The sequence below is a fragment of the Agelaius tricolor genome, unplaced genomic scaffold (assembly GCF_023055355.1).
Source record: "Agelaius tricolor isolate 1412-34295 unplaced genomic scaffold, bAgeTri1.0.p SCAF_8, whole genome shotgun sequence".
Classification (NCBI taxonomy): domain Eukaryota; kingdom Metazoa; phylum Chordata; class Aves; order Passeriformes; family Icteridae; genus Agelaius; species Agelaius tricolor.
This window is the reverse complement of record NW_027269268.1, coordinates 43,329,157-43,337,897: the sequence shown is the minus strand read 5'-3', so window position 1 is coordinate 43,337,897 and position 8,741 is coordinate 43,329,157. Positions and strand designations below refer to the sequence as shown.

At 36.4% G+C, this 8,741-nt stretch overlaps 1 pseudogene; it reads left to right on the top strand.

Moving 5' to 3' along the window:
- Nucleotides 1-3,813: 3,813 nt before the first annotated feature.
- On the top strand, nt 3,814-5,563 carry LOC139592643 (putative RNA polymerase II subunit B1 CTD phosphatase RPAP2; annotated as a pseudogene).
- The last annotated feature ends 3,178 nt before the right edge of the window (nt 5,564-8,741 follow it).

The window sequence follows — 8,741 nt, the reverse complement described above, 5'->3', positions numbered from 1 at the left end:
CTTCCTTCCTTCCTGCCTTCCTGCCTTCCTTCCTGCCTTCCTTCCTTCCTTCCTTTTCTTAGCAGCAAGGTGGAATCTATGAAATTAACAATTTTCTCCCAATACCAAAACCCTGATTTGCTTTCAAATGCCAGCCATCAGTGTCTTCAAATAGCTTTTCTTAGACAAAATCCAGAAACAAAATTACAAGTGCTGGCCTTTGCATCTTGATGTTAGGTAAGATTTTATCTCTTTAAAGTCTTTTTCTGCAGAGGCAGGGCTCTTGAACAAAAATCCAGTTCAGGCCTCTCAGGCCTCTTTACTCTCACTTCCATTTCTTTTTCAGGGAATATAAACATTCTTCTCTAAATCCAGTGATCTTATTACTTTCACCAAGCTTTTTGATCTTTCCCTGTGGTATTTCCCTTTAGTCTTCAACTGTATTTAAACCAGTCTATTTAAAAACTTAAGCTTATATGTCTGGATAAATCTTGGGCAAACCCTATATCAGGGACACTGGCTTTTAGATATTTTTGCTTAAACTCTATTATCCTGTTAAAGAAAAATGACTGCTCATTTAATGTATGTTGGAGTTATCATTCCAAATACTTTTGACTCCAGACTTTTGAGTTATTACCTGACTCCAGACTGTAGCAGAACCCTCATTGACATTGAACAGAGCTGTATCCATAGACTGAAAGCAGATAGCAGTCTTTTTCAGGATTAAATATCAATCCAAACTTTAAGGTAAAGTTTGTCCCTCTTCCAATACAAGCTATAGTTATTTTACAAAATTCTGTTCAAATTTTGCAAGAAATTATGATATTTAGGTGTTGGAATAAATCAGCTGAGACTCCATTTTCTTCATGCACAATGTCAATTCTTTATTCACAAAGCTCATATTTATAGGAAATGTCAGAAGGCACTGTGTTAAACTTAATTGGTCAGCAATACAGTGAAACTCAGTTCATTGCATAGTAAGGGCTGTTGTATATGTCTATCAAATTTTCTCTCTCTAAATATATTTACATTTTTTCTTTGTTGGTTCTCATGGGACAAATCTTTATTTACACAAGTGCATTTGTTTTTTGCCCTCAGAATAGACTGTTGTGCTAAACGAACTTCTCATTTTCAAAATAGCTTCACATGGGAACTCATGAATTGCTTGTTAGCTGCACTTAGAAGAAATGATAAGCCAGCTTTGGCAATTTTAGCAGAGCAGGGCCTGAGATCATAAGGCCTTTCTTTTATAACTCTTCTACCTGTTTATGACATCACACCCTTTTCATTAATTTAAAAGGGCTCATATGTTCTGACGCTAAAACAGCTTGCTCTTAAGAGGGTATTATCTCATTAAGGTTATTACTGGTTATCTGTTAGATATGGGATAAGTTACATAAAAGATCAATTAAAATCAACAAAATTTATCAAATTCTATCATGTCATTGGCACAGGGTTTCACAGCATGAGAAAACAAGAGAATAATGTCTAATGTCTCTTAGGGAAATGGAAATAAATGACTACTCTTTTGAGGTCCAAATAGTTGAGACTCAGAAGAAAGTTCATTAGCTGGAAATGTTGATGTTTGACACCATTGCATGTCCTCCTGGATCCTGGAACAGCGAATAACTGAAGAACGTTAGTAGGAAAACTATACCATGATGATGAGATAAGGCTTTTGTCAGCAAATTGCCTCTGTAGTTTGCAGACACAGCTATGTCTTGGCAGTTCTACTTCTGTTCCTGTTCTGGCAACGAAGGCTACATAGTGATTAGGTTATTTCTCTTTCCACTGAGCCTCATTTTCTCAGAGGTGATCAGTGTCCGATTGAATGAACAGGTGACCACTTCAAACCTGCTGATGATAAAATGCAAGCACACCCTCTGTTCAAGTCAATGAATCAATTAGGCTTTGCTGTTGCACACTCAAATGGGATTTAGATTTCTAATGTAAAAATTGTATTATTCAAATTTTTTTGTCTAAATTTCTAATGTACATATTACATTATTTGGATGTTCTTAAGGCACTAAATTCCCTTTCTTTTCATTTTTTAAAAATGGGATGCATGTCTTTGGTTCTGAGCATGAAGAAACATCAAGGTAAAACAATACATGTAGCGGACAAGAAACTGACAACAATCAGGAATAAGTCAGGTACAACAATTAAGAATATCTCAGATAACACACATAATTATTAATACCTGTGAAATTAGGTAATTAGGAATCTCTGAAATCTGTGCTATCATCCCAGAGTCTGCGAACAGCTGACAAACCTCAATTTAATGAGGGCTTGGATAATTATTTCTGTATAATAATTCCCAAGCTCACTCTAAAAATAGGTTCAGCTGTCATATAAAAAGGGTCAAATGGCCAAATCAAAGTGACTTGAATCAGTTTTGATGCAGAAGACATCTGGGTTTATTGGCAAATTCTCTATCCAGGTAGAGCCAAGGCCTGGCCACTGCCCGAGCTCCAACTGGGAGGGAATTCCCTAAACACATTTTAAAACAAGGCTCTTAAGAACAGCAGTTATGAGTAAAGGCCTTGGGGTTAAAGACTAATCAAACCATCTAGTAGTTGGATTGCTGCGAAGTTTTTCCTTCATGATAGAGATGCTTCAAACCCAGCAAACTGCTGGAGTGCTTCTGTAATAATAACTGAGAAAAACCACTAGACTAGCAGTTAGGAGAAGGATTTCAATGAAGCTCAGATATCTTTTTTGGAATTCTGAAAAATACTTGAAATTATGAGACAGCATTGGGTCAAGCCATAGAACCAGTGCAGGGACTAGGCAGAGAGCTAACCTAGTCTAAGAGATGCAAAAGCAGCTAGAGAACAAAAAAGGATCCTGAAATGACACATGTCTTTTAGACAATTACACTAAGAGATGTTAAAGCATATAAGAAGCCAGCTATAAATACAGTAATAACATCTTATGAATAATGCTCATCATAAAATCATTAAATTCACATCATGTAATCAATATATCAGTGGTAACTGTCTTAGGAAGTTGAGATAACACCTTTCTAAACAGTCATGTACCTATGACAGTAAAATGAAACAAAGGAAAACACTAAAACAGCTTACAGTCAATAACATTAATAATATAAAATCATCACTGACTCTTCCGTGTTATCTATGGAAGATAAAACAGCAGAGATTGTAACAAGCAATAGAATCTTCAAGAAAATCAAGGGTGAACACACTGTATCTTTTTTATCCATATTTAACTGTCTTAGATTGCAATGCAAGATATAACCAGATATAGTCTATCAACATCTGTTAAAACTAGGTAGGGCAGTTTTCTTTATCTCTTCTATGACCCATCCTCTGTCCAGGAGATATCTTCTGTTATTGAGTCTCATGCATGACTGATAAAATTACATCATCCCTTGGGAGGTGCTCTGCCCTGGGGGAGGAGCCAAGCATTCCTACCTGGATATAATCAGAGATTTGGAACACCACAGCAGCCTTTTTCCACTGGATTCCCAAGGAAGACCAGACATTTCTACACCACCATTGGACCTTCAGAGGAAAACTACACCCTTCTACAGGATCACTGCTCCAACAGAACCACACCTGTCACTGCAGGAGAACTGCAGTCACCATTCAACCAGACTGCTACAAACACCCTGACCAACAGGGTGTCAGGTTGTATTTTAACTTCGTCTGCTTGAAGAGTAAAATTCTTTTTTGTGAGCTAATTATTTCTCAACTTTAAAGAACTGCTGCAGATAAAATTGAAGGTTATAGGACTTAGTTAAGAACATAAAATTAATTGCTGCAAATAATCTTGAGAGAAGAGGAGAGCCACGGGCTGGGCAGAGCAGTGGTGATGATGATGATGGTGGCTGGGATGGGCAAGCCCCATTGGCAGCACACAGGAAATAAGCATTCAGCTGCTCAGAAAATTGAAGATGCTGCTCAAAGGAAAGTAGTTCTGGAGGCTGCACATAGAAACAAGATTGAATGTGAGGAAAAAAGCATTGTCTGTGGCTGAGCAGCTCCTGGAAGAGGACATTACTGAAGAGTTCCTTCTAAACTGTGGAAAATATATTACTCCATCTCACTATAAAAACATTGTTGATGAGCATTCTATCATCAGATTGTGTGGTTATCCTCTATGCCACAATAAATTGGAAAATGTGCCAAAGCAGAAGTACAGAATTTCAATAAAAATTAACAGCGTTTGTTATATCACTGAAAGAAAGTGCTTTTGCAGCAATTTTGCTATAGAGCACCTAAATATTTTGAAGCTCAAATTTACAAAAGTCCAGTGTGGATGAGAGAAGAAAAAACTCAAGACATAGAGCTGCTGAAGGAGGGACAGAGTGGTTGGTCTGGAGAAGAGGTGAAACTGTGTGATGAAGTAATTAAAGCATTTGATATTGAAAATCCTAGGATATCTTCAGAGCCATGTGAATCTGGTTCTCGTGACACAGTGACAGCAGTGCTGATACCGAACGAAGATTTATTTCTCCTGTCCTACCAAGAAGTGAGTCAAGTTCAGCCAATTTTGCACAGCAATTGCACATAAAAAGCATCCTCAAAAAGAAGCATGCTCAGAAAGTCCATGCCAGCCCTAAAACTGAAGATGCAGATGTGGTAGAAGCCCCTGGAGAACTCTCTCATTGTAAATTAGACACTCTGGAAGAAAGACATGCTTGCTCTGTTCATAATTAAGTAACTGCAACACCTTCAGACAATACTGCTCCTGGAAAATCAAATGCTTCAGAAATCTTTGAAAATACTTGTGGATCACAGAGAGTTTTTCTAGGTGTGAGCAAAAGAGGAGCAGAACATTTTAAAAGAACACTAGCTAACTCAACAGAACATAAAAACCCTGAACTGAGGCATCCAGTTAATTCCAAAGGCAGTTTACTGGAAGTGCTTAGGCAAACACTTATGGAATGGAGAACTGAGGAAACTTTAAAATCTGTCAACCAGGAGACTGAAGAACTTGATGAGGATGACTTAGATACAGCTGATCATCCCAACACTGTTGTTGTAGGGGAGTCTGAAACCACTCTTAACCTTTCATAGGCTCAGGTAGAATAGTTAAGCCTGTGCCTAGTTATGAAAAATTAAAAGAAACAGAGTTCCTAAAACTCAGAGTAAAAGAGGTCTATAAAGGAAGATGCATCTTGGCTGAAGAGGCAGCGACACAAGCACAAGCAGGGGAATATCCAAGCAAAGACAAAGAGGATCAACAGGAAAATCTCACCTTCCCACTTGTTGATTCAAATGCACAAATGCAGATTGGAAAGCCATTCATCCTTGAAAAACTAAGAAAAGCATTATTTGCAGTTTTGGGCCCTCTTCAGATTGCTTCAGATGATGTTTACACAGAGCTAAAAAATCTTGTCAAAACTTTCCAGTTAACAAACACAAATATTATTCACAAAATGCCTGAATGCATTCTCATTGCTATTGTTTTGTTATCTGCATTGTCACAAACAACTCCACTTTTCAAGAATACTCAGACAAACCCAATGTACACTAAGTTCCCGACCACATTACTGGAATTACTGCTTTTCAAAAATGCAGATTTGGAAAGTTTAACAAGGATATTTAGAATGGACTGACAACTTGAATGCTCAGCCAGCTTTAAGTTACTTTGCGTGTCTTAAAACCATGCTGGTAAACCGCTGGTTAACCACGAGTTTAATTTCAAAAATTTTTAATTTAATTTTAATTAATTAAGTAATTAATTAATTTACTTAATTCTGTAAGTAGATACAGAAACTACAGTTTGTATCAGCTGGAGCAGAAAATGTGTGAAGCACATTTCATATGGCCTTTCTTTTATAATTCTTCTACCTGTCTGTGACATTTAGGCCTGTTCATTTAGGTCAGATAAGTGCATCTCTTGTCTTACCAGCAGCTGAGCTATGTAAGTACTTTTACAGAATTAAGAGTAAGTTTTAGAATTATGAGTAAGAAAATGCCTTAAAAATCTTTTAGGTCTAGAATGTATATAAAATAAGTAAAAGTTAGTAACCAAAATCCAAGCACAGCTCCACATAATCTAAAATAGTAATTAGTCTATTGCCTGTTCATGACTGAGCATGCTTTAGCTATTTACATTTTTAATGCTCTCCAATAATGTACAGCAGTCCACTACAACAATAAGAAATTATAAGAGCTCTTCCACATATAAAAATGAAGTGAAAAAGAAAAATACATTATTCCTTAAAAGGAGGCATAAAACATCTACAGGAACAAAAAATTAATAATATAATCAAATAATAAGTACATAGCTTTCTCAAGGCTATATTTTGCTACTTTTACGTAATTTGTGTTACACTGGTAAGCAACATGAGATGCTTATGAGAGTATTTCAGACTATCAACTCCCTGATGGCTGGGAGTAAGAAAAATAGAGCCAGACTATTTCAGTGCCAGGGCAAGAGACAATGGATATAAATTGAAACATGCTTAAATGGAGAACAACTTTTTCACTCTAGGAATGGTCGAACACTAGAACTGGTATCCCAGAGTGGATATGGGATCTCCATCTGTGCTGATTTTCAAAATTCAATTGAATTTGGTCTTTATCAGCCTGGTTTACTGATCTTCCTTTGAGTGGCAGGTTTGAACTCGATTGGACCTCACCAGAGGTCCCTTACTACTGGAACCATTTTGTGATTCTATGAGAACTAATTGAGAAAGAAAGGGAATTAAAGCATAAGGCCATTACCTCACTTCAAAATAAACCTCTATTCTAATGGGAAGGCAATGAATGAATACGTAGCTGTATCCATGACTATTTTTGGAGGTCATGGTATTTACATGGAGAGTAATTCCAAGAAGATCTTCAAATGGGTAGCTGAATTTAAGTAATAAACACGTGCAAGTCTACTTGAGTATAAAATTTCCTTTTTTTGCTCTCATAATCTAGAGGGGGAAATAGAGAGTACAAGAGCATAACTATTGAACAGAGCCTCTAGAGTTCAGAATGAAAACACATATGAAATAAAATACACATGCTGCTGATACTAGAATTATCTATAATAATTTCAGTTGGAGTGTTATCTTCCTGAGGCAACAGGCTGTTTGTAACAACTCTTGTCAAAAATCAGGATTCATTTGTACATTTTTGATTAGTGACACATATTAGAGTTTCATTTTATTCTTTGTACTTAAATTGCTTTTTGCCTAGGGCATTCACTTAAGATAGAGTTCATTAAAGTATGTTATTCCATTTTGTCTTTTGTGTAGACTGAAAAAAAAAAAGAAAAAGAAGCTATGCTCAGAAGTGAAAGGCTTTGATACGTAATTTATTTTGACAACTATACTGTTATAGCAGCTAGGTAAGAAAAGCTATTTTAACAGGGGTTATACAAAATCAAATTTTTCCATTTGCATTACAACAAAGATCATATATCTGAAAATACTTTGTTTATCATATAGCAAAATTATTATAACACTTGGGCATATATTTGAAAAAGAATTTGAATTTTACTACATCATTTTTCAATATGCACTATTTTTCAAAAGCCAGCTAAATTTTTTAAGTCTGAAAAATTTAGAGGGTTACGGTTCATTACATATTTTTCAGATTGCAAAATTTCTTAAATTTGGTCAGGAATGGTATGCAGATTAAGTAGTCTATTCAAAGGGAAAAAATTTGAAATGGTTCTGAAAGGCAGAAAATTGATATTTGTGAAGCAAACTGGCTTTTATTTTTAAAACGTACTCTCCTGCAACTTGTGTAATTTGATTCTTAATGATCTGAACAACCATTGTGAGGTCATGCTACATTCACCACAGTGAAATGGGGAACTAAGTAGAAACATTCAAAGCCTCAGTGTTAAAATCCATTTGGAAAATCAGGAATAGGAATATGTATAGTCTAAGATCTATTTTGAGTATTTAAAATTATTAAGGGAACTTAAAAAAAATATTTTGTTTATTTACTTTCCCTAAAATGTCTAAACTGATAGGCAATATGACAGACTGGGCAGATGTCCTGGAGAAAAATACCAAGACTACAGTTCTGGGTGTCATAACTTCAAGTTATGCTAGAGAGTCCTGAGGGAAAAAACTCGCTAACACTTGGGTCTCATTCAAAGTGTTGAGTTCTAGAGCTGCTTGAAACAGTGACCACAATACACGTGAGAGAAACATTTGCCTGGGCCACAAAAGGAATGAAAAAAAAAGGAAGAAATAAATATAAAGGGCATATCTGGTCGCATATGAGGCTTTCAGGCCATCCCTTAGAACTAGAGACTGAGCCTGTGAGCCTTGATCAACCAGAAGGAGATGAGGTTAAAGGCTACACTGCTTACGGATATGTGAGGAGAAACTACAAGCACAACATGGTTTTAAGCCAGGGGCAATAGCCACAGGTTACAGTTTGGCAGCTCAGGTTACCTCAAAGGAAAAGATGCATTTCTACTGGGGTGGTAGCACAGCACATGACACAGGGGAGTGTAGAATCTGTGTTCTTTGAGGTTTTTAAGACTCAGCTAGCCAAAGTCACAGTGACACGATCTCATGTTGACAAAAATTCTATTAGAGGCTGGGTGTTGAATCAAACAACTTTCAGAGATTTCTTCTGAACAATATGCTGTGATTCTGTGAAGGAAATCAAAACTAAAACAAACAAAAAAAGCCATGGATGGAGGACTTATCTGTAAATGAAAAGAAGACCTCTCTCATTTTAGTGACCTGACAGTGCAGGTTGTCAGGGTTAGTTTGGGCTTGCCTTGATTTCAGCTGGTTTTATGTTATTTGGATTGGTAGCTAGTGCCCAAGTGAT